Source organism: Triturus cristatus, chromosome 5_2, assembly GCF_964204655.1.
Source record: "Triturus cristatus chromosome 5_2, aTriCri1.1, whole genome shotgun sequence".
NCBI lineage: Eukaryota > Metazoa > Chordata > Amphibia > Caudata > Salamandridae > Triturus > Triturus cristatus.
Genome location: NC_140588.1, coordinates 573,985,815 through 574,009,840, shown reverse-complemented (window position 1 = coordinate 574,009,840; position 24,026 = coordinate 573,985,815). Strand labels below are relative to the sequence as shown.

The following is a 24,026-nucleotide window of genomic DNA, read 5'->3' as shown; positions in this document are numbered from 1 at the left end:
CAGCTCAGCTTTTTTTAATCGAAGGTCCTTAAAAAGGCACCCCGACCTATAGACGAAAGCAGAGGAAAGGGGCTGGGTCCCCTGTGTCCCAGGTTGCTTTGCTCCCATTGCCCTCAGCCACCTTCATGCGCACGCAGTCCCCCACCCAGTCAGGTGCTCTATGTGGGTGTAAAGTGCAGTACCAGCTCATCAGAAAGGTAAATTGCTGGAAAACCCGGCTGCGATGTATACATCTACTTTGGAGCACTCTTCTCCCTTGCACTCTTGAATCGGTCATTCGCAATGTTTTCTTCCAGCAAGCTGAATAACGAGGTAGGTGTGAGAAGGTGTACCAGCTGTCTTTGAGCTATCAGCGGCCACTAGGTGTCCCTCTTGTGATTTCCCGGGGATCCCGATTGTACAGGAATTCGTCGGTTCAGTAGCACGGGGGAGGGGATGGCCTGTGCTTGGAAGTGACAAACAGTCTGGTGGAATCATGAGTGTTTTTTCAAGTTCTGATTCATATTCGCTGTAGAATAAAATATGCTTTCAGCCCCCATGAGCTTTGTCACTAGGAGAGCAGTGTAGGAACTTTTGCTGTATGGCCGTGGGTTCCCTGGTGGTCTAGTGGTTAGGATTCGGCGCTCTCACCGCCGCGGCCCGGGTTCGATTCCCGGTCAGGGAACAGTCCTTCTTCTGCCCTTGAATGCTTTTCCTTCCCGCAGGTCAGGGCTTCTCAAAATGAATTTGCTTTTCTGACAAACAGTTTGCCTAGCATCCCGCAATCTGGCTCCTAATTTGATTTTCGCAAGGTTCCCTTTGAGTTGCTTTCCTCGGCGGGAGGAAAATCTCTTGTGCAAGGCTCTTGAGGAAGTGAGATTCTGTATTCCGAGGTGCGCTTCTTTTCGTAGGCTTCTGACCACATGGTGTGCGGCAGGAAGTCATCTTTGACAGGGCCGCAGGTTTTGTCTCCAAATGGCATCCCGGACCCACTGCAACCCACCTTTTTGCTGAAACGGAAGTCTGGTTCAGGGTAAGAAAAAGCTGAGCTGCACGTACCGAAAGCAGCAGAGCCCAGCGGCGGAGAGGGTGTGGCCAGGGCTGTCTGATTTGCATAGTGACCAGTGGCATCTTGGGAATGTACAGGCTTTGGAGCCTAACGGGTGCTGCAGGGGTCTGCCTGGCCGGAGAAATGCCTGTCTGGCGCTCCCCTCAGGACACACGTGTCTTCCGTTCGAGCATGGAGGGTGAGGGACATGGGTCACCCTCATATACAGGGGTGTGGGCATGGGCAGGATGGGGCGTGGGGGACCCGTCAGGGCATTGCCCGTTTGGAAGCCCGTTCGGAAGGCAAGAGGAGGCGGAGGCGGGAATCTCTGCTCAATTTTTTCCCGAGGCCTGGGGACAAGCCTTTGCACATTTGATCCTGCCGGGCCTGCATCAGCAGATCCTGCTCCGATGGCAAGGGAGAGCCTGCAGGTGTAAATCAAAGAAAGGGGAGAAATCCGCAAGAGGCGGGTTAACAAATTCCAGTGGCAGGCCCATGTTCCCCAGGAAGCAAGTACTTCCTCCTGCTCCCTTCAGTGGGAAAAGACATAGGAGGTGTATTTCTCTAAGCAGGGGCTCTGCGTAGGTGGCACTGCATTGCTTTGGGAAGCATCCATGCTAAGTGCAGAGTAGCAGCAGACCCCACAGCTGAGACGTGAATTGGGACTGTTAAGGAAGGGCACTGGGAGGGTGAGGAGGGCAGAGGAAAATGCTTTACAAAAGCATCTGCAAGTTCCTACACACCCGCTGAAAACCCATACCAGGGATGGGGCTCGAACCCATGCGGACAACTGTCCATTGGATCTTAAGTCCAACGCCTTAACCACTCGGCCACCCTGGTGAGACCCTAGGCCCTGCCTTACTCAGCTTCCTTTTCATGCTGGCTGCTCCAGCGCAGGCTGTCCAGCAAGAGGTGATTGCAGAGTAAAAAGGCTTTTGCAGGAGGATAAAGGTAATTGCTTATGACAAACACACTGTGTGACACCTAACTTTTCCCCACTCGTACTTTATGGGCAATCTATACAGTGGAGTTAGCTTAGTCACAATAAGGAAGTGAGCAAGGCAGGCTCACAAGAGCATCTCCTCCCTGGTGGTCTAGTGGCTAGGATTCGGCGCTTTCACCGCCGCGGCCCGGGTTCGATTCCCGGTCAGGGAAGATCCCTCTAAGACGTAGACGTGCGTAATTTGTCCACGCAGCTCAGCTTTTTTTAATCGAAGGTCCTTAAAAAGGCACCCCGACCTATAGACGAAAGCAGAGGAAAGGGGCTGGGTCCCCTGTGTCCCAGGTTGCTTTGCTCCCATTGCCCTCAGCCACCTTCATGCGCACGCAGTCCCCCACCCAGTCAGGTGCTCTATGTGGGCGTAAAGTGCAGTACCAGCTCATCAGAAAGGTAAATTGCTGGAAAACCCGGCTGCGATGTATACATCTACTTTTGGAGCACTCTTCTCCCTTGCACTCTTGAATCGGTCATTCGCAATGTATTCTTCCAGCAAGCTGAATAACGAGGTAGGTGTGAGAAGGTGTACCAGCTGTCTTTGAGCTATCAGCGGCCACTAGGTGTCCCTCTTCTGATTTCCCGGGGATCCCGATTGTACAGGAATTCGTCGGTTCAGTAGCACGGGGGAGGGGATGGCCTGTGCTTGGAAGTGACAAACAGTCTGGTGGAATCATGAGTGTTTTTTCAAGTTCTGATTCATATTCGCTGTAGAATAAAATATGCTTTCAGCCCCCATGAGCTTTGTCACTAGGAGAGCAGTGTAGGAACTTTTGCTGTATGGCTGTGGGTTCCCTGGTGGTCTAGTGGTTAGGATTCGGCGCTCTCACCGCCGCGGCCCGGGTTCGATTCCCGGTCAGGGAACAGTCCTTCTTCTGCCCTTGAATGCTTTTCCTTCCCGCAGGTCAGGGCTTCTCAAAATGAATTTGCTTTTCTGACAAACAGTTTGCCTAGCATCCCGCAATCTGGCTCCTAATCTGATTTTCGCAAGGTTCCCTTTGAGTTGCTTTCCTCGGCGGGAGGAAAATCTCTTGTGCAAGGCTCTTGAGGAAGTGAGATTCTGTATTCCGAGGTGCGCTTCTTTTCGTAGGATTCTGACCACATGGTGTGCGGCAGGAAGTCATCTTTGACAGGGCCGCAGGCTTTGTCTCCAAATGGCATCCCGGACCCACTGCAACCCAGCTTTTTGCTGAAACGGAAGTCTGGTTCAGGGTAAGAAAAAGCTGAGCTGCACGTACCGAAAGCAGCAGAGCCCAGCGGCGGAGAGGGTGTGGCCAGGGCTGTCTGATTTGCATAGTGGCCAGTGGCATCTTGGGAATGTACAGGCTTTGGAGCCTAACGGGTGCTGCAGGGGTCTGCCTGGCCGGAGAAATGCCTGTCTGGCGCTCCCCTCAGGACACACGTGTCTTCCGTTCGAGCATGGAGGGTGAGGGACATGGGTCACCCTCATATACAGGGGTGTGGGCATGGGCAGGATGGGGTGTGGGGGACCCGTCAGGGCATTGCCCGTTCGGAAGGCAAGAGGAGGCGGAGGCGGGAATCTCTGCTCAATTTTTTCCCGAGGCCTGGGGACAAGCCTTTGCACATTTGATCCAGCCGGGCCTGCATCAGCAGATCCTGCTCCGATGGCAAGGGAGAGCCTGCAGGTGTAAATCAAAGAAAGGGGAGAAATCCACAAGAGGCGGGTTAACAAATTCCAGTGGCAGGCCCATGTTCCCCAGGAAGCAAGTACTTCCTCCTGCTCCCTTCAGTGGGAAAAGACATAGGAGGTGTATTTCTCTAAGCAGGGGCTCTGCGTAGGTGGCACTGCATTGCTTTGGGAAGCATCCATGCTAAGTGCAGAGTAGCAGCAGACCCCACAGCTGAGACGTGAATTGGGACTGTTAAGGAAGGGCACTGGGAGGGTGAGGAGGGCAGAGGAAAATGCTTTACAAAAGCATTTGCAAGTTCCTACACACCCGCTGAAAACCCATACCAGGGATGGGGCTCGAACCCATGCGGACAACTGTCCATTGGATCTTAAGTCCAACGCCTTAACAACTCGGCCACCCTGGTGAGACCCTAGGCCCTGCCTTACTCAGCTCCCTTTTCATGCTGGCTGCTCCAGCGCAGGCTGTCCAGCAAGAGGTGATTGCAGAGTAAAAAGGCTTTTGCAGGAGGATAAAGGTAATTGCTTATGACAAACACACTGTGTGACACCTAACTTTTCCCCACTCGTACTTTATGGGCAATCTATACAGTGGAGTTAGCTTAGTCACAATAAGGAAGTGAGCAAGGCAGGCTCACAAGAGCATCTCCTCCCTGGTGGTCTAGTGGCTAGGATTCGGCGCTTTCACCGCCGCGGCCCGGGTTCGATTCCCGGTCAGGGAAGATCCCTCTAAGACGTAGACGTGCGTAATTTGTCCACGCAGCTCAGCTTTTTTTAATCGAAGGTCCTTAAAAAGGCACCCCGACCTATAGACGAAAGCAGAGGAAAGGGGCTGGGTCCCCTGTGTCCCAGGTTGCTTTGCTCCCATTGCCCTCAGCCACCTTCATGCGCACGCAGTCCCCCACCCAGTCAGGTGCTCTATGTGGGCGTAAAGTGCAGTACCAGCTCATCAGAAAGGTAAATTGCTGGAAAACCCGGCTACGATGTATACATCTACTTTGGAGCACTCTTCTCCCTTGCACTCTTAAATCGGTCATTCGCAATGTATTCTTCCAGCAAGCTGAATAACGAGGTAGGTGTGAGAAGGTGTACCAGCTGTCTTTGAGCTATCAGCGGCCACTAGGTGTCCCTCTTGTGATTTCCCGGGGATCCCGATTGTACAGGAATTCGTCGGTTCAGTAGCACGGGGGAGGGGATGGCCTGTGCTTGGAAGTGACAAACAGTCTGGTGGAATCATGAGTGTTTTTTCAAGTTCTGATTCATATTCGCTGTAGAATAAAATATGCTTTCAGCCCCCATGAGCTTTGTCACTAGGAGAGCAGTGTAGGAACTTTTGCTGTATGGCTGTGGGTTCCCTGGTGGTCTAGTGGTTAGGATTCGGCGCTCTCACCGCCGCGGCCCGGGTTCGATTCCCGGTCAGGGAACAGTCCTTCTTCTGCCCTTGAATGCTTTTCCTTCCCGCAGGTCAGGGCTTCTCAAAATGAATTTGCTTTTCTGACAAACAGTTTGTCTAGCATCCCGCAATCTGGCTCCTAATTTGATTTTCGCAAGGTTCCCTTTGAGTTGCTTTCCTCGGCGGGAGGAAAATCTCTTGTGCAAGGCTCTTGAGGAAGTGAGATTCTGTATTCCGAGGTGCGCTTCTTTTCGTAGGCTTCTGACCACATGGTGTGCGGCAGGAAGTCATCTTTGACAGGGCCGCAGGCTTTGTCTCCAAATGGCATCCCGGACCCACTGCAACCCACCTTTTTGCTGAAACGGAAGTCTGGTTCAGGGTAAGAAAAAGCTGAGCTGCACGTACCGAAAGCAGCAGAGCCCAGCGGCGGAGAGGGTGTGGCCAGGGCTGTCTGATTTGCATAGTGACCAGTGGCATCTTGGGAATGTACAGGCTTTGGAGCCTAACGGGTGCTGCAGGGGTCTGCCTGGCCGGAGAAATGCCTGTCTGGCGCTCCCCTCAGGACACACGTGTCTTCCGTTCGAGCATGGAGGGTGAGGGACATGGGTCACCCTCATATACAGGGGTGTGGGCATGGGCAGGATGGGGCGTGGGGGACCCGTCAGGGCATTGTCCGTTTGGAAGCCCGTTCGGAAGGCAAGAGGAGGCGGAGGCGGGAATCTCTGCTCAATTTTTTCCCGAGGCCTGGGGACAAGCCTTTGCACATTTGATCCTGCCGGGCCTGCATCAGCAGATCCTGCTCCGATGGCAAGGGAAAGCCTGCAGGTGTAAATCAAAGAAAGGGGAGAAATCCGCAAGAGGCGGGTTAACAAATTCCAGTGGCAGGCCCATGTTCCCCAGGAAGCAAGTACTTCCTCCTGCTCCCTTCAGTGGGAAAAGACATAGGAGGTGTATTTCTCTAAGCAGGGGCTCTGCGTAGGTGGCACTTCATTGCTTTGGGAAGCATCCATGCTAAGTGCAGAGTAGCAGCAGACCCCACAGCTGAGACGTGAATTGGGACTGTTAAGGAAGGGCACTGGGAGGGTGAGGAGGGCAGAGGAAAATGCTTTACAAAAGCATCTGCAAGTTCCTACACACCCGCTGAAAACCCATACCAGGGATGGGGCTCGAACCCATGCGGACAACTGTCCATTGGATCTTAAGTCCAACGCCTTAACCACTCGGCCACCCTGGTGAGACCCTAGGCCCTGCCTTACTCAGCTCCCTTTTCATGCTGGCTGCTCCAGCGCAGGCTGTCCAGCAAGAGGTGATTGCAGAGTAAAAAGGCTTTTGCAGGAGGATAAAGGTAATTGCTTATGACAAACACACTGTGTGACACCTAACTTTTCCCCACTCGTACTTTATGGGCAATCTATACAGTGGAGTTAGCTTAGTCACAATAAGGAAGTGAGCAAGGCAGGCTCACAAGAGCATCTCCTCCCTGGTGGTCTAGTGGCTAGGATTCGGCGCTTTCACCGCCGCGGCCCGGGTTCGATTCCCGGTCAGGGAAGATCCCTCTAAGACGTAGACGTGCGTAATTTGTCCACGCAGCTCAGCTTTTTTTAATCGAAGGTCCTTAAAAAGGCACCCCGACCTATAGACGAAAGCAGAGGAAAGGGGCTGGGTCCCCTGTGTCCCAGGTTGCTTTGCTCCCATTGCCCTCAGCCACCTTCATGCGCACGCAGTCCCCCACCCAGTCAGGTGCTCTATGTGGGCGTAAAGTGCAGTACCAGCTCATCAGAAAGGTAAATTGCTGGAAAACCCGGCTGCGATGTATACATCTACTTTGGAGCACTCTTCTCCCTTGCACTCTTGAATCGGTCATTCGCAATGTATTCTTCCAGCAAGCTGAATAACGAGGTAGGTGTGAGAAGGTGTACCAGCTGTCTTTGAGCTATCAGCGGCCACTAGGTGTCCCTCTTGTGATTTCCCGGGGATCCCGATTGTACAGGAATTCGTCGGTTCAGTAGCACGGGGGAGGGGATGGCCTGTGCTTGGAAGTGACAAACAGTCTGGTGGAATCATGAGTGTTTTTTCAAGTTCTGATTCATATTCGCTGTAGAATAAAATATGCTTTCAGCCCCCATGAGCTTTGTCACTAGGAGAGCAGTGTAGGAACTTTTGCTGTATGGCTGTGGGTTCCCTGGTGGTCTAGTGGTTAGGATTCGGCGCTCTCACCGCCGCGGCCCGCGTTCGATTCCCGGTCAGGGAACAGTCCTTCTTCTGCCCTTGAATGCTTTTCCTTCCCGCAGGTCAGGGCTTATCAAAATGAATTTGCTTTTCTGACAAACAGTTTGTCTAGCATCCCGCAATCTGGCTCCTAATTTGATTTTCGCAAGGTTCCCTTTGAGTTGCTTTCCTCGGCGGGAGGAAAATCTCTTGTGCAAGGCTCTTGAGGAAGTGAGATTCTGTATTCCGAGGTGCGCTTCTTTTCGCAGGCTTCTGACCACATGGTGTGCGGCAGGAAGTCATCTTTGACAGGGCCGCAGGCTTTGTCTCCAAATGGCATCCCGGACCCACTGCAACCCACCTTTTTGCTGAAACGGAAGTCTGGTTCAGGGTAAGAAAAAGCTGAGCTGCACGTACCGAAAGCAGCAGAGCCCAGCGGTGGAGAGGGTGTGGCCAGGGCTGTCTGATTTGCATAGTGACCAGTGGCATCTTGGGAATGTACAGGCTTTGGAGCTTAACGGGTGCTGCAGGGGTCTGCCTGGCCGGAGAAATGCCTGTCTGGCGCTCCCCTCAGGACACACGTGTCTTCCGTTCGAGCATGGAGGGTGAGGGACATGGGTCACCCTCATATACAGGGGTGTGGGCATGGGCAGGATGGGGCGTGGGGGACCCGTCAGGGCATTGCCCGTTTGGAAGCCCGTTCGGAAGGCAAGAGGAGGCGGAGGCGGGAATCTCTGCTCAATTTTTTCCCGAGGCCTGGGGACAAGCCTTTGCACATTTGATCCAGCCGGGCCTGCATCAGCAGATCCTGCTCCGATGGCAAGGGAGAGCCTGCAGGTGTAAATCAAAGAAAGGGGAGAAATCCGCAAGAGGCGGGTTAACAAATTCCAGTGGCAGGCCCATGTTCCCCAGGAAGCAAGTACTTCCTCCTGCTCCCTTCAGTGGGAAAAGACATAGGAGGTGTATTTCTCTAAGCAGGGGCTCTGCGTAGGTGGCACTGCATTGCTTTGGGAAGCATCCATGCTAAGTGCAGAGTAGCAGCAGACCCCACAGCTGAGACGTGAATTGGGACTGTTAAGGAAGGGCACTGGGAGGGTGAGGAGGGCAGAGGAAAATGCTTTAAAAAAGCATCTGCAAGTTCCTACACACCCGCTGAAAACCCATACCAGGGATGGGGCTCGAACCCATGCGGACAACTGTCCATTGGATCTTAAGTCCAACGCCTTAACCACTCGGCCACCCTGGTGAGACCCTAGGCCCTGCCTTACTCAGCTCCCTTTTCATGCTGGCTGCTCCAGCGCAGGCTGTCCAGCAAGAGGTGATTGCAGAGTAAAAAGGCTTTTGCAGGAGGATAAAGGTAATTGCTTATGACAAACACACTGTGTGACACCTAACTTTTCCCCACTCGTACTTTATGGGCAATCTATACAGTGGAGTTAGCTTAGTCACAATAAGGAAGTGAGCAAGGCAGGCTCACAAGTAGGCCTGGGCAAAAATTTCGTTCCGTTTGCGGAAATTGCGATAATTTGACATTTTTGCGTTCCGCGGAGAGCGCGAAAATGTCAAAAATTCCGGTTTCCGCAGCTTGGCGATAATTTGTTTCTTGCTCGCGCTGTAAAATGATACATTCTCGCGCGCGCGCGATCGCCTTACCTGAATCCCTGCGTTCGCCGACAAGTTTTCTTGATCCGGTCGCGTTCTCCATGAGATGTTGTATTGTTTTTAGCCATTTGCGCTGTCTCGCGACAGTTCGCGCCCGCAGTGACGTCATGCGTCGCGCGATCACGTCTTTCTTCTCGCGATCATGCACCGCGAGAACAACTCAAAACAAGATGGCCGCGCCCGCAAGCAACCACATGGGTAAGTTGGCGACCCGCAACCATGCAGAAAATCTCGCGAACATGCCGGAAAAAAACTTCCGCATCTTCGCGATATTTCTGCTTGTTTGCGATAATTTTAAACATTCTCGCGATAATTTGCGAAGGTTAATTCCGCAAATTCCGCCCACCCCTACTCACAAGAGCATCTCCTCCCTGGTGGTCTAGTGGCTAGGATTCGGCGCTTTCACCGCCGCGGCCCGGGTTCGATTCCCGGTCAGGGAAGATCCCTCTAAGACGTAGACGTGCGTAATTTGTCCACGCAGCTCAGCTTTTTTTAATCGAAGGTCCTTAAAAAGGCACCCCGACCTATAGACGAAAGCAGAGGAAAGGGGCTGGGTCCCCTGTGTCCCAGGTTGCTTTGCTCCCATTGCCCTCAGCCACCTTCATGCGCACGCAGTCCCCCACCCAGTCAGGTGCTCTATGTGGGCGTAAAGTGCAGTACCAGCTCATCAGAAAGGTAAATTGCTGGAAAACCCGGCTGCGATGTATACATCTACTTTTGGAGCACTCTTCTCCCTTGCACTCTTGAATCGGTCATTCGCAATGTATTCTTCCAGCAAGCTGAATAACGAGGTAGGTGTGAGAAGGTGTACCAGCTGTCTTTGAGCTATCAGCAGCCACTAGGTGTCCCTCTTGTGATTTCCCGGGGATCCCGATTGTACAGGAATTCGTCGGTTCAGTAGCACGGGGGAGGGGATGGCCTGTGCTTGGAAGTGACAAACAGTCTGGTGGAATCATGAGTGTTTTTTCAAGTTCTGATTCATATTCGCTGTAGAATAAAATATGCTTTCAGCCCCCATGAGCTTTGTCACTAGGAGAGCAGTGTAGGAACTTTTGCTGTATGGCTGTGGGTTCCCTGGTGGTCTAGTGGTTAGGATTCGGCGCTCTCACCGCCGCGGCCCGGGTTCGATTCCCGGTCAGGGAACAGTCCTTCTTCTGCCCTTGAATGCTTTTCCTTCCCGCAGGTCAGGGCTTCTCAAAATGAATTTGCTTTTCTGACAAACAGTTTGCCTAGCATCCCGCAATCTGGCTCCTAATCTGATTTTCGCAAGGTTCCCTTTGAGTTGCTTTCCTCGGCGGGAGGAAAATCTCTTGTGCAAGGCTCTTGAGGAAGTGAGATTCTGTATTCCGAGGTGCGCTTCTTTTCGTAGGATTCTGACCACATGGTGTGCGGCAGGAAGTCATCTTTGACAGGGCCGCAGGCTTTGTCTCCAAATGGCATCCCGGACCCACTGCAACCCAGCTTTTTGCTGAAACGGAAGTCTGGTTCAGGGTAAGAAAAAGCTGAGCTGCACGTACCGAAAGCAGCAGAGCCCAGCGGCGGAGAGGGTGTGGCCAGGGCTGTCTGATTTGCATAGTGGCCAGTGGCATCTTGGGAATGTACAGGCTTTGGAGCCTAACGGGTGCTGCAGGGGTCTGCCTGGCCGGAGAAATGCCTGTCTGGCGCTCCCCTCAGGACACACGTGTCTTCCGTTCGAGCATGGAGGGTGAGGGACATGGGTCACCCTCATATACAGGGGTGTGGGCATGGGCAGGATGGGGTGTGGGGGACCCGTCAGGGCATTGCCCGTTCGGAAGGCAAGAGGAGGCGGAGGCGGGAATCTCTGCTCAATTTTTTCCCGAGGCCTGGGGACAAGCCTTTGCACATTTGATCCAGCCGGGCCTGCATCAGCAGATCCTGCTCCGATGGCAAGGGAGAGCCTGCAGGTGTAAATCAAAGAAAGGGGAGAAATCCACAAGAGGCGGGTTAACAAATTCCAGTGGCAGGCCCATGTTCCCCAGGAAGCAAGTACTTCCTCCTGCTCCCTTCAGTGGGAAAAGACATAGGAGGTGTATTTCTCTAAGCAGGGGCTCTGCGTAGGTGGCACTGCATTGCTTTGGGAAGCATCCATGCTAAGTGCAGAGTAGCAGCAGACCCCACAGCTGAGACGTGAATTGGGACTGTTAAGGAAGGGCACTGGGAGGGTGAGGAGGGCAGAGGAAAATGCTTTACAAAAGCATTTGCAAGTTCCTACACACCCGCTGAAAACCCATACCAGGGATGGGGCTCGAACCCATGCGGACAACTGTCCATTGGATCTTAAGTCCAACGCCTTAACAACTCGGCCACCCTGGTGAGACCCTAGGCCCTGCCTTACTCAGCTCCCTTTTCATGCTGGCTGCTCCAGCGCAGGCTGTCCAGCAAGAGGTGATTGCAGAGTAAAAAGGCTTTTGCAGGAGGATAAAGGTAATTGCTTATGACAAACACACTGTGTGACACCTAACTTTTCCCCACTCGTACTTTATGGGCAATCTATACAGTGGAGTTAGCTTAGTCACAATAAGGAAGTGAGCAAGGCAGGCTCACAAGAGCATCTCCTCCCTGGTGGTCTAGTGGCTAGGATTCGGCGCTTTCACCGCCGCGGCCCGGGTTCGATTCCCGGTCAGGGAAGATCCCTCTAAGACGTAGACGTGCGTAATTTGTCCACGCAGCTCAGCTTTTTTTAATCGAAGGTCCTTAAAAAGGCACCCCGACCTATAGACGAAAGCAGAGGAAAGGGGCTGGGTCCCCTGTGTCCCAGGTTGCTTTGCTCCCATTGCCCTCAGCCACCTTCATGCGCACGCAGTCCCCCACCCAGTCAGGTGCTCTATGTGGGCGTAAAGTGCAGTACCAGCTCATCAGAAAGGTAAATTGCTGGAAAACCCGGCTACGATGTATACATCTACTTTGGAGCACTCTTCTCCCTTGCACTCTTAAATCGGTCATTCGCAATGTATTCTTCCAGCAAGCTGAATAACGAGGTAGGTGTGAGAAGGTGTACCAGCTGTCTTTGAGCTATCAGCGGCCACTAGGTGTCCCTCTTGTGATTTCCCGGGGATCCCGATTGTACAGGAATTCGTCGGTTCAGTAGCACGGGGGAGGGGATGGCCTGTGCTTGGAAGTGACAAACAGTCTGGTGGAATCATGAGTGTTTTTTCAAGTTCTGATTCATATTCGCTGTAGAATAAAATATGCTTTCAGCCCCCATGAGCTTTGTCACTAGGAGAGCAGTGTAGGAACTTTTGCTGTATGGCTGTGGGTTCCCTGGTGGTCTAGTGGTTAGGATTCGGCGCTCTCACCGCCGCGGCCCGGGTTCGATTCCCGGTCAGGGAACAGTCCTTCTTCTGCCCTTGAATGCTTTTCCTTCCCGCAGGTCAGGGCTTCTCAAAATGAATTTGCTTTTCTGACAAACAGTTTGTCTAGCATCCCGCAATCTGGCTCCTAATTTGATTTTCGCAAGGTTCCCTTTGAGTTGCTTTCCTCGGCGGGAGGAAAATCTCTTGTGCAAGGCTCTTGAGGAAGTGAGATTCTGTATTCCGAGGTGCGCTTCTTTTCGTAGGCTTCTGACCACATGGTGTGCGGCAGGAAGTCATCTTTGACAGGGCCGCAGGCTTTGTCTCCAAATGGCATCCCGGACCCACTGCAACCCACCTTTTTGCTGAAACGGAAGTCTGGTTCAGGGTAAGAAAAAGCTGAGCTGCACGTACCAAAAGCAGCAGAGCCCAGCGGCGGAGAGGGTGTGGCCAGGGCTGTCTGATTTGCATAGTGACCAGTGGCATCTTGGGAATGTACAGGCTTTGGAGCCTAACGGGTGCTGCAGGGGTCTGCCTGGCCGGAGAAATGCCTGTCTGGCGCTCCCCTCAGGACACACGTGTCTTCCGTTCGAGCATGGAGGGTGAGGGACATGGGTCACCCTCATATACAGGGGTGTGGGCATGGGCAGGATGGGGCGTGGGGGACCCGTCAGGGCATTGTCCGTTTGGAAGCCCGTTCGGAAGGCAAGAGGAGGCGGAGGCGGGAATCTCTGCTCAATTTTTTCCCGAGGCCTGGGGACAAGCCTTTGCACATTTGATCCTGCCGGGCCTGCATCAGCAGATCCTGCTCCGATGGCAAGGGAAAGCCTGCAGGTGTAAATCAAAGAAAGGGGAGAAATCCGCAAGAGGCGGGTTAACAAATTCCAGTGGCAGGCCCATGTTCCCCAGGAAGCAAGTACTTCCTCCTGCTCCCTTCAGTGGGAAAAGACATAGGAGGTGTATTTCTCTAAGCAGGGGCTCTGCGTAGGTGGCACTTCATTGCTTTGGGAAGCATCCATGCTAAGTGCAGAGTAGCAGCAGACCCCACAGCTGAGACGTGAATTGGGACTGTTAAGGAAGGGCACTGGGAGGGTGAGGAGGGCAGAGGAAAATGCTTTACAAAAGCATCTGCAAGTTCCTACACACCCGCTGAAAACCCATACCAGGGATGGGGCTCGAACCCATGCGGACAACTGTCCATTGGATCTTAAGTCCAACGCCTTAACCACTCGGCCACCCTGGTAAGACCCTAGGCCCTGCCTTACTCAGCTTCCTTTTCATGCTGGCTGCTCCAGCGCAGGCTGTCCAGCAAGAGGTGATTGCAGAGTAAAAAGGCTTTTGCAGGAGGATAAAGGTAATTGCTTATGACAAACACACTGTGTGACACCTAACTTTTCCCCACTCGTACTTTATGGGCAATCTATACAGTGGAGTTAGCTTAGTCACAATAAGGAAGTGAGCAAGGCAGGCTCACAAGAGCATCTCCTCCCTGGTGGTCTAGTGGCTAGGATTCGGCGCTTTCACCGCCGCGGCCCGGGTTCGATTCCCGGTCAGGGAAGATCCCTCTAAGACGTAGACGTGCGTAATTTGTCCACGCAGCTCAGCTTTTTTTAATCGAAGGTCCTTAAAAAGGCACCCCGACCTATAGACGAAAGCAGAGGAAAGGGGCTGGGTCCCCTGTGTCCCAGGTTGCTTTGCTCCCATTGCCCTCAGCCACCTTCATGCGCACGCAGTCCCCCACCCAGTCAGGTGCTCTATGTGGGCGTAAAGTGCAGTACCAGCTCATCAGAAAGGTAAATTGCTGGAAAACCCGGCTGCGATGTATACATCTACTTTGGAGCACTCTTCTCCCTTGCACTCTTGAATCGGTCATTCGCAATGTATTCTTCCAGCAAGCTGAATAACGAGGTAGGTGTGAGAAGGTGTACCAGCTGTCTTTGAGCTATCAGCGGCCACTAGGTGTCCCTCTTGTGATTTCCCGGGGATCCCGATTGTACAGGAATTCGTCGGTTCAGTAGCACGGGGGAGGGGATGGCCTGTGCTTGGAAGTGACAAACAGTCTGGTGGAATCATGAGTGTTTTTTCAAGTTCTGATTCATATTCACTGTAGAATAAAATATGCTTTCAGCCCCCATGAGCTTTGTCACTAGGAGAGCAGTGTAGGAACTTTTGCTGTATGGCTGTGGGTTCCCTGGTGGTCTAGTGGTTAGGATTCGGCGCTCTCACCGCCGCGGCCCGGGTTCGATTCCCGGTCAGGGAACAGTCCTTCTTCTGCCCTTGAATGCTTTTCCTTCCCGCAGGTCAGGGCTTCTCAAAATGAATTTGCTTTTCTGACAAACAGTTTGCCTAGCATCCCGCAATCTGGCTCCTAATTTGATTTTCGCAAGGTTCCCTTTGAGTTGCTTTCCTCCGCGGGAGGAAAATCTCTTGTGCAAGGCTCTTGAGGAAGTGAGATTCTGTATTCCGAGGTGCGCTTCTTTTCGTAGGCTTCTGACCACATGGTGTGCGGCAGGAAGTCATCTTTGACAGGGCCGCAGGCTTTGTCTCCAAATGGCATCCCGGACCCACTGCAACCCACCTTTTTGCTGAAACGGAAGTCTGGTTCAGGGTAAGAAAAAGCTGAGCTGCACGTACCGAAAGCAGCAGAGCCCAGCGGCGGAGAGGGTGTGGCCAGGGCTGTCTGATTTGCATAGTGACCAGTGGTATCTTGGGAATGTACAGGCTTTGGAGCCTAACGGGTGCTGCAGGGGTCTGCCTGGCCGGAGAAATGCCTGTCTGGCGCTCCCCTCAGGACACACGTGTCTTCCGTTCGAGCATGGAGGGTGAGGGACATGGGTCACCCTCATATACAGGGGTGTGGGCATGGGCAGGATGGGGCGTGGGGGACCCGTCAGGGCATTGCCCGTTTGGAAGCCCGTTCGGAAGGCAAGAGGAGGCGGAGGCGGGAATCTCTGCTCAATTTTTTCCCGAGGCCTGGGGACAAGCCTTTGCACATTTGATCCTGCCGGGCCTGCATCAGCAGATCCTGCTCCGATGGCAAGGGAGAGCCTGCAGGTGTAAATCAAAGAAAGGGGAGAAATCCACAAGAGGCGGGTTAACAAATTCCAGTGGCAGGCCCATGTTCCCCAGGAAGCAAGTACTTCCTCCTGCTCCCTTCAGTGGGAAAAGACATAGGAGGTGTATTTCTCTAAGCAGGGGCTCTGCGTAGGTGGCACTGCATTGCTTTGGGAAGCATCCATGCTAAGTGCAGAGTAGCAGCAGACCCCACAGCTGAGACGTGAATTGGGACTGTTAAGGAAGGGCACTGGGAGGGTGAGGAGGGCAGAGGAAAATGCTTTAAAAAAGCATCTGCAAGTTCCTACACACCCGCTGAATACCCATACCAGGGATGGGGCTCGAACCCATGGAGACAACTGTCCATTGGATCTTAAGTCCAACGCCTTAACCACTCTGCCACCCTGGTGAGACCCTAGGCCCTGCCTTACTCAGCTGCCTTTTCATGCTGGCTGCTCCAGCGCAGGCTGTCCAGCAAGAGGTGATTGCAGAGTAAAAAGGCTTTTGCAGGAGGATAAAGGTAATTGCTTATGACAAACACACTGTGTGACACCTAACTTTTCCCCACTCGTACTTTATGGGCAATCTATACAGTGGAGTTAGCTTAGTCACAATAAGGAAGTGAGCAAGGCAGGCTCACAAGAGCATCTCCTCCCTGGTGGTCTAGTGACTAGGATTCGGCGCTTTCACCGCCGCGGCCCGGGTTCGATTCCCGGTCAGGGAAGATCCCTCTAAGATGTAGACGTGCGTAATTTGTCCACGCAGCTCAGCTTTTTTTAATCGAAGGTCCTTAAAAAGGCACCCCGACCTATAGACGAAAGCAGAGGAAAGGGGCTGGGTCCCCTGTGTCCCAGGTTGCTTTGCTCCCATTGCCCTCAGCCACCTTCATGCGCACGCAGTCCCCCACCCAGTCAGGTGCTCTATGTGGGCGTAAAGTGCAGTACCAGCTCATCAGAAAGGTAAATTGCTGGAAAACCCGGCTGCGATGTATACATCTACTTTGGAGCACTCTTCTCCCTTGCACTCTTGAATCGGTCATTCGCAATGTATTCTTCCAGCAAGCTGAATAACGAGGTAGGTGTGAGAAGGTGTACCAGCTGTCTTTGAGCTATCAGCGGCCACTAGGTGTCCCTCTTGTGATTTCCCGGGGATCCCGATTGTACAGGAATTCGTCGGTTCAGTAGCACGGGGGAGGGGATGGCCTGTGCTTGGAAGTGACAAACAGTCTGGTGGAATCATGAGTGTTTTTTCAAGTTCTGATTCATATTCGCTGTAGAATAAAATATGCTTTCAGCCCCCATGAGCTTTGTCACTAGGAGAGCAGTGTAGGAACTTTTGCTGTATGGCTGTGGGTTCCCTGGTGGTCTAGTGGTTAGGATTCGGCGCTCTCACCGCCGCGGCCCGGGTTCGATTCCCGGTCAGGGAACAGTCCTTCTTCTGCCCTTGAATGCTTTTCCTTCCCGCAGGTCAGGGCTTCTCAAAATGAATTTGCTTTTCTGACAAACAGTTTGCCTAGCATCCCGCAATCTGGCTCCTAATTTGATTTTCGCAAGGTTCCCTTTGAGTTGCTTTCCTCGGCGGGAGGAAAATCTCTTGTGCAAGGCTCTTGAGGAAGTGAGATTCTGTATTCCGAGGTGCGCTTCTTTTCGTAGGCTTCTGACCACATGGTGTGCGGCAGGAAGTCATCTTTGACAGGGCCGCAGGCTTTGTCTCCAAATGGCATCCCGGACCCACTGCAACCCACCTTTTTGCTGAAACGGAAGTCTGGTTCAGGGTAAGAAAAAGCTGAGCTGCACGTACCGAAAGCAGCAGAGCCCAGCGGCGGAGAGGGTGTGGCCAGGGCTGTCTGATTTGCATAGTGACCAGTGGCATCTTGGGAATGTACAGGCTTTGGAGCCTAACGGGTGCTGCAGGGGTCTGCCTGGCCGGAGAAATGCCTGTCTGGCGCTCCCCTCAGGACACACGTGTCTTCCGTTCGAGCATGGAGGGTGAGGGACATGGGTCACCCTCATATACAGGGGTGTGGGCATGGGCAGGATGGGGTGTGGGGGACCCGTCAGGGCATTGCCCGTTTGGAAGCCCGTTCGGAAGGCAAGAGGAGGCGGAGGCGGGAATCTCTGCTCAATTTTTTCCCGAGGCCTGGGGACAAGCCTTTGCACATTTGATCCTGCCGGGCCTGCATCAGCAGATCCTGCTCCGATGGCAAGGGAGAGCCTGCAGGTGTAAATCAAAGAAAGGGGAGAAATCCGCAAGAGGCGGGTTAACAAATTCCAGTGGCAGGCCCATGTTCCCCAGGAAGCAAGTACTTCCTCCTGCTCCCTTCAGTGGGAAAAGACATAGGAGGTGTATTTCTCTAAGCAGGGGCTCTGCGTAGGTGGCACTGCATTGCTTTGGGAAGCATCCATGCTAAGTGCAGAGTAGCAGCAGACCCCACAGCTGAGACGTGAATTGGGACTGTTAAGGAAGGGCACTGGGAGGGTGAGGAGGGCAGAGGAAAATGCTTTACAAAAGCATCTGCAAGTTCCTACACACCCGCTGAAAACCCATACCAGGGATGGGGCTCGAACCCATGCGGACAACTGTCCATTGGATCTTAAGTCCAACGCCTTAACCACTCGGCCACCCTGGTGAGACCCTAGGCTCTGCCTTACTCAGCTTCCTTTTCATGCTGGCTGCTCCAGCGCAGGCTGTCCAGCAAGAGGTGATTGCAGAGTAAAAAGGCTTTTGCAGGAGGATAAAGGTAATTGCTTATGACAAACACACTGTGTGACACCTAACTTTTCCCCACTCGTACTTTATGGGCAATCTATACAGTGGAGTTAGCTTAGTCACAATAAGGAAGTGAGCAAGGCAGGCTCACAAGAGCATCTCCTCCCTGGTGGTCTAGTGGCTAGGATTCGGCGCTTTCACCGCCGCGGCCCGGGTTCGATTCCCGGTCAGGGAAGATCCCTCTAAGACGTAGACGTGCGTAATTTGTCCACGCAGCTCAGCTTTTTTTAATCGAAGGTCCTTAAAAAGGCACCCCGACCTATAGACGAAAGCAGAGGAAAGGGGCTGGGTCCCCTGTGTCCCAGGTTGCTTTGCTCCCATTGCCCTCAGCCACCTTCATGCGCACGCAGTCCCCCACCCAGTCAGGTGCTCTATGTGGGCGTAAAGTGCAGTACCAGCTCATCAGAAAGGTAAATTGCTGGAAAACCCGGCTGCGATGTATACATCTACTTTGGAGCACTCTTCTCCCTTGCACTCTTGAATCGGTCATTCGCAATGTATTCTTCCAGCAAGCTGAATAACGAGGTAGGTGTGAGAAGGTGTACCAGCTGTCTTTGAGCTATCAGCGGCCACTAGGTGTCCCTCTTGTGATTTCCCGGGGATCCCGATTGTACAGGAATTCGTCGGTTCAGTAGCACGGGGGAGGGGATGGCCTGTGCTTGGAAGTGACAAACAGTCTGGTGGAATCATGAGTGTTTTTTCAAGTTCTGATTCATATTCGCTGTAGAATAAAATATGCTTTCAGCCCCCATGAGCTTTGTCACTAGGAGAGCAGTGTGGGAACTTTTGCTGTATGGCTGTGGGTTCCCTGGTGGTCTAGTGGTTAGGATTCGGCGCTCTCACCGCCGCGGCCCGGGTTCGATTCCCGGTCAGGGAACAGTCCTTCTTCTGCCCTTGAATGCTTTTCCTTCCCGCAGGTCAGGGCTTCTCAAAATGAATTTGCTTTTCTGACAAACAGTTTGCCTAGCATCCCGCAATCTGGCTCCTAATCTGATTTTCGCAAGGTTCCCTTTGAGTTGCTTTCCTCGGCGGGAGGAAAATCTCTTGTGCAAGGCTCTTGAGGAAGTGAGATTCTGTATTCCGAGGTGCGCTTCTTTTCGTAGGATTCTGACCATATGGTGTGCGGCAGGAAGTCATCTTTGACAGGGCCGCAGGCTTTGTCTCCAAATGGCATCCCGGACCCACTGCAACCCAGCTTTTTGCTGAAACGGAAGTCTGGTTCAGGGTAAGAAAAAGCTGAGCTGCACGTACCGAAAGCAGCAGAGCCCAGCGGCGGAGAGGGTGTGGCCAGGGCTCTCTGATTTGCATAGTGGCCAGTGGCATCTTGGGAATGTACAGGCTTTGGAGCCTAACGGGTGCTGCAGGGGTCTGCCTGGCCGGAGAAATGCCTGTCTGGCGCTCCCCTCAGGACACACGTGTCTTCCGTTCGAGCATGGAGGGTGAGGGACATGGGTCACCCTCATATACAGGGGTGTGGGCATGGGCAGGATGGGGTGTGGGGGACCCGTCAGGGCATTGCCCGTTTGGAAGCCCGTTCGGAAGGCAAGAGGAGGCGGAGGCGGGAATCTCTGCTCAATTTTTTCCCGAGGCCTGGGGACAAGCCTTTGCACATTTGATCCAGCCGGGCCTGCATCAGCAGATCCTGCTCCGATGGCAAGGGAGAGCCTGCAGGTGTAAATCAAAGAAAGGGGAGAAATCCGCAAGAGGCGGGTTAACAAATTCCAGTGGCAGGCCCATGTTCCCCAGGAAGCAAGTACTTCCTCCTGCTCCCTTCAGTGGGAAAAGACATAGGAGGTGTATTTCTCTAAGCAGGGGCTCTGCGTAGGTGGCACTGCATTGCTTTGGGAAGCATCTATGCTAAGTGCAGAGTAGCAGCAGACCCCACAGCTGAGACGTGAATTGGGACTGTTAAGGAAGGGCACTGGGAGGGTGAGGAGGGCAGAGGAAAATGCTTTACGAAAGCATCTGCAAGTTCCTACACACCCGCTGAAAACCCATACCAGGGATGGGGCTCGAACCCATGCGGACAACTGTCCATTGGATCTTAAGTCCAATGCCTTAACCACTCGGCCACCCTGGTGAGACCCTAGGCCCTGCCTTACTCAGCTCCCTTTTCATGCTGGCTGCTCCAGCGCAGGCTGTCCAGCAAGAGGTGATTGCAGAGTAAAAAGGCTTTTGCAGGAGGATAAAGGTAATTGCTTATGACAAACACACTGTGTGACACCTAACTTTTCCACACTCGTACTTTATGGGCAATCTATACAGTGGAGTTAGCTTAGTCACAATAAGGAAGTGAGCAAGGCAGGCTCACAAGAGCATCTCCTCCCTGGTGGTCTAGTGGCTAGGATTCGGCGCTTTCACCGCCGCGGCCCGGGTTCAAATCCCGGTCAGGGAAGATCCCTCTAAGACGTAGACGTGCGTAATTTGTCCACGCAGCTCAGCTTTTTTTAATCGAAGGTCCTTAAAAGGCACCCCGACCTATAGACGAAAGCAGAGGAAAGGGGCTGGGTCCCCTGTGTCCCAGGTTGCTTTGCTCCCATTGCCCTCAGCCACCTTCATGCGCACGCAGTCCCCCACCCAGTCAGGTGCTCTATGTGGGCGTAAAGTGCAGTACCAGCTCATCAGAAAGGTAAATTGCTGGAAAACCCGGCTGCGATGTATACATCTACTTTGGAGCACTCTTCTCCCTTGCACTCTTGAATCGGTCATTCGCAATGTATTCTTCCAGCAAGCTGAATAACGAGGTAGGTGTGAGAAGTTGTACCAGCTGTCTTTGAGCTATCAGCGGCCACTAGGTGTCCCTCTTGTGATTTCCCGGGGATCCTGATTGTACAGGAATTCGTCGGTTCAGTAGCACGGGGGAGGGGATGGCCTGTGCTTGGAAGTGACAAACAGTCTGGTGGAATCATGAGTGTTTTTTCAAGTTCTGATCCATATTCGCTGTAGAATAAAATATGCTTTCAGCCCCCATGAGCTTTGTCACTAGGAGAGCAGTGTAGGAACTTTTGCTGTATGGCTGTGGGTTCCCTGGTGGTCTAGTGGTTAGGATTCGGCGCTCTCACCGCCGCGGCCCGGGTTCGATTCCCGGTCAGGAAACAGTCCTTCTTCTGCCCTTGAACGCTTTTCCTTCCCGCAGGTCAGGGCTTCTCAAAATGAATTTGCTTTTCTGACATACAGTTTGCCTAGCATCCTACAATATGGCTCCTAATTTGATTTTCGCAAGGTTCCCTTTGAGTTGCTTTCCTCGGTGGGAGGAAAATCTCTTGTGCAAGGCTTTTGAGGAAGTGAGATTCTGTATTCCGAGGTGCGCTTCTTTTCGTAGGCTTCTGACCACATGGTGTGCGGCAGGAAGTCATCTTTGACAGGGCCGCAGGCTTTGTCTCCAAATGGCATCCCGGACCCACTGCAACCCACCTTTTTGCTGAAACGGAAGTCTGGTTCAGGGTAAGAAAAAGCTGAGCTGCACGTACCGAAAGCAGCAGAGCCCAGCGGCGGAGAGGGTGTGGCCAGGGCTGTCTGATTTGCATAGTGACCAGTGGCATCTTGGGAATGTACAGGCTTTGGAGCTTAACGGGGGCTGCAGGGGTCTGCCTGGCCGGAGAAATGCCTGTCTGGCGCTCCCCTCAGGACACACGTGTCTTCCGTTCGAGCATGGAGGGTGAGGGACATGGGTCACCATCATATACAGGGGTGTGGGCATGGGCAGGATGGGGCGTGGGGGACCCATCAGGGCATTGCCCGTTTGGAAGCCCGTTCGGAAGGCAAGAGGAGGCGGAGGCGGGAATCTCTGCTCAATTTTTTCCCGAGGCCTGGGGACAAGCCTTTGCACATTTGATACAGCCGGGCCTGCATCAGCAGATCCTGCTCCGATGGCAAGGGAGAGCCTGCAGGTGTAAATCAAAGAAAGGGGAGAAATCCGCAAGAGGCGGGTTAACAAATTCCAGTGGCAGGCCCATGTTCCACAGGAAGCAAGTACTTCCTCCTGCTCCCTTCAGTGGGAAAAGACTTAGGAGGTGTATTTCTCCAAGCAGGGGCTCTGCGTAGGTGGCACTGCATTGCTTTGGGAAGCATCCATGCTAAGTGCAGAGTAGCAGCAGACCCCACAGCTGGGACGTGAATTGGGACTGTTAAGGAAGGGCACTGGGAGGGTGAGGAGGGCAGAGGAAAATGCTTTCCAAAAGCATCTGCAAGTTCCTACACACCCGCTGAAAACCCATACCAGGGATGGGGCTCGAACCCATGCGGACAACTGTCCATTGGATCTTAAGTCCAACGCCTTAATCACTCGGCCACCCTGGTGAGACCCAAGGCCCTGCCTTACTCAGCTCCCTTTTCATGCTGGCTGCTCCAGCGCAGGCTGTCCAGCAAGAGGTGATTGCAGAGTAAAAAGGCTTTTGCAGGAGGATAAAGGTAATTGCTTATGACAAACACACTGTGTGACACCTAACTTTTCCCCACTCGTACTTTATGGGCATTCTATACAGTGGAGTTAGCTTAGTCACAATAAGGAAGTGAGCAAGGCAGGCTCACAAGAGCATCTCCTCCCTGGTGGTCTAGTGGCTAGGATTCGGCGCTTTCACCGCCGCGGCCCGGGTTTGATTCGCGGTCAGGGAAGATCCCTCTAAGACGTAGACGTGCGTAATTTGTCCACGCAGCTCAGCTTTTTTTAATCGAAGGTCCTTAAAAAGGCACCCCGACCTATAGACGAAAGCAGAGGAAAGGGGCTGGGTCCCCTGTGTCCCAGGTTGCTTTGCTCCCATTGCCCTCAGCCACCTTCATGCGCACGCAGTCCCCCACCCAGTCAGGTGCTCTATGTGGGCGTAAAGTGCAGTACCAGCTCATCAGAAAAGTAAATTGCTGGAAAACCCGGCTGCGATGTATACATCTACTTTGGAGCACTCTTCTCCCTTGCACTCTTGAATCGGTCATTCGCAATGTATTCTTCCAGCAAGCTGAATAACGAGGTAGGTGTGAGAAGGTGTACCAGCTGTCTTTGAGCTATCAGCGGCCACTAGGTGTCCCTCTTGTGATTTCCCGGGGATCCCGATTGTACAGGAATTCGTCGGTTCAGTAGCACGGGGGAGGGGATGGCCTGTGCTTGGAAGTGACAAACAGTCTGGTGGAATCATGAGTGTTTTTTCAAGTTCTGATTCATATTCGCTGTAGAATAAAATATGCTTTCAGCCCCCATGAGCTTTGTCACTAGGAGAGCAGTGTAGGAACTTTTGCTGTATGGTTGTGGGTTCCCTGGTGGTCTAGTGGTTAGGATTCGGCGCTCTCACCGCCGCGGCCCGGGTTTGATTCCCGGTCAGGGAACAGTCCTTCTTCTGCCCTTGAACGCTTTTCCTTCCCTCAGGTCAGGGCTTCTCAAAATGAATTTGCTTTTCTGACATACAGTTTGCCTAGCATCCCGCAATATGGCTCCTAATTTGATTTTCGCAAGGTTCCCTTTGAGTTGCTTTCCTCGGTGGGAGGAAAATCTCTTGTGCAAGGCTCTTGAGGAAGTGAGATTCTGTATTCCGAGGTGCGCTTCTTTTCGTAGGCTTCTGACCACATGGTGTGCGGCAGGAAGTCATCTTTGACAGGGCCGCAGGCTTTGTCTCCAAATGGCATCCCGGACCCACTGCAACCCACCTTTTTGCTGAAACGGAAGTCTGGTTCAGGGTAAGAAAAAGCTGAGCTGCACGTACCGAAAGCAGCAGAGCCCAGCGGCGGAGACGGTGTGGCCAGGGCTGTCTGATTTGCACAGTGACCAGTGGCATCTTGGGAATGTACAGGCTTTGGAGCTTAACGGGGGCTGCAGGGGTCTGCCTGGCCGGAGAAATGCCTGTCTGGCGCTCCCCTCAGGACACACGTGTCTTCCGTTGGAGCATGGAGGGTGAGGGACATGGGTCACCCTCATATACAGGGGTGTGGGCATGGGCAGGATGGGGCGTGGGGGACCCGTCAGGGCATTGCCC

At 53.2% G+C, this 24,026-nt stretch overlaps 15 non-coding genes across 15 annotated transcripts; all 15 read left to right on the top strand.

Annotated features, from left to right (window-relative positions):
• The first annotated feature begins 592 nt into the window (after positions 1 to 592).
• TRNAE-CUC (transfer RNA glutamic acid (anticodon CUC)) lies at positions 593 to 664 on the top strand. Its single transcript has one exon. It is a non-coding gene; the product is annotated as a tRNA-Glu (tRNA).
• A 1,446-nt stretch (positions 665 to 2,110) lies between these two features.
• On the top strand, positions 2,111 to 2,182 carry TRNAE-UUC (transfer RNA glutamic acid (anticodon UUC)). The gene has a single exon. It is a non-coding gene; the product is annotated as a tRNA-Glu (tRNA).
• Positions 2,183 to 2,813: 631 nt separating this feature from the next.
• Positions 2,814 to 2,885, top strand: TRNAE-CUC (transfer RNA glutamic acid (anticodon CUC)). Its single transcript has one exon. It is a non-coding gene; the product is annotated as a tRNA-Glu (tRNA).
• A 1,434-nt stretch (positions 2,886 to 4,319) lies between these two features.
• TRNAE-UUC (transfer RNA glutamic acid (anticodon UUC)) lies at positions 4,320 to 4,391 on the top strand. The gene has a single exon. It is a non-coding gene; the product is annotated as a tRNA-Glu (tRNA).
• Positions 4,392 to 5,021: 630 nt separating this feature from the next.
• On the top strand, positions 5,022 to 5,093 carry TRNAE-CUC (transfer RNA glutamic acid (anticodon CUC)). The gene has a single exon. It is a non-coding gene; the product is annotated as a tRNA-Glu (tRNA).
• Positions 5,094 to 6,539: 1,446 nt separating this feature from the next.
• On the top strand, positions 6,540 to 6,611 carry TRNAE-UUC (transfer RNA glutamic acid (anticodon UUC)). Its single transcript has one exon. It is a non-coding gene; the product is annotated as a tRNA-Glu (tRNA).
• Positions 6,612 to 9,300: 2,689 nt separating this feature from the next.
• Positions 9,301 to 9,372, top strand: TRNAE-UUC (transfer RNA glutamic acid (anticodon UUC)). The gene has a single exon. It is a non-coding gene; the product is annotated as a tRNA-Glu (tRNA).
• A 631-nt stretch (positions 9,373 to 10,003) lies between these two features.
• On the top strand, positions 10,004 to 10,075 carry TRNAE-CUC (transfer RNA glutamic acid (anticodon CUC)). The gene has a single exon. It is a non-coding gene; the product is annotated as a tRNA-Glu (tRNA).
• Positions 10,076 to 11,509: 1,434 nt separating this feature from the next.
• TRNAE-UUC (transfer RNA glutamic acid (anticodon UUC)) lies at positions 11,510 to 11,581 on the top strand. Its single transcript has one exon. It is a non-coding gene; the product is annotated as a tRNA-Glu (tRNA).
• A 630-nt stretch (positions 11,582 to 12,211) lies between these two features.
• Positions 12,212 to 12,283, top strand: TRNAE-CUC (transfer RNA glutamic acid (anticodon CUC)). The gene has a single exon. It is a non-coding gene; the product is annotated as a tRNA-Glu (tRNA).
• Positions 12,284 to 13,729: 1,446 nt separating this feature from the next.
• On the top strand, positions 13,730 to 13,801 carry TRNAE-UUC (transfer RNA glutamic acid (anticodon UUC)). The gene has a single exon. It is a non-coding gene; the product is annotated as a tRNA-Glu (tRNA).
• A 630-nt stretch (positions 13,802 to 14,431) lies between these two features.
• On the top strand, positions 14,432 to 14,503 carry TRNAE-CUC (transfer RNA glutamic acid (anticodon CUC)). Its single transcript has one exon. It is a non-coding gene; the product is annotated as a tRNA-Glu (tRNA).
• Positions 14,504 to 16,651: 2,148 nt separating this feature from the next.
• TRNAE-CUC (transfer RNA glutamic acid (anticodon CUC)) lies at positions 16,652 to 16,723 on the top strand. Its single transcript has one exon. It is a non-coding gene; the product is annotated as a tRNA-Glu (tRNA).
• A 1,446-nt stretch (positions 16,724 to 18,169) lies between these two features.
• TRNAE-UUC (transfer RNA glutamic acid (anticodon UUC)) lies at positions 18,170 to 18,241 on the top strand. Its single transcript has one exon. It is a non-coding gene; the product is annotated as a tRNA-Glu (tRNA).
• Positions 18,242 to 18,871: 630 nt separating this feature from the next.
• Positions 18,872 to 18,943, top strand: TRNAE-CUC (transfer RNA glutamic acid (anticodon CUC)). Its single transcript has one exon. It is a non-coding gene; the product is annotated as a tRNA-Glu (tRNA).
• The last annotated feature ends 5,083 nt before the right edge of the window (positions 18,944 to 24,026 follow it).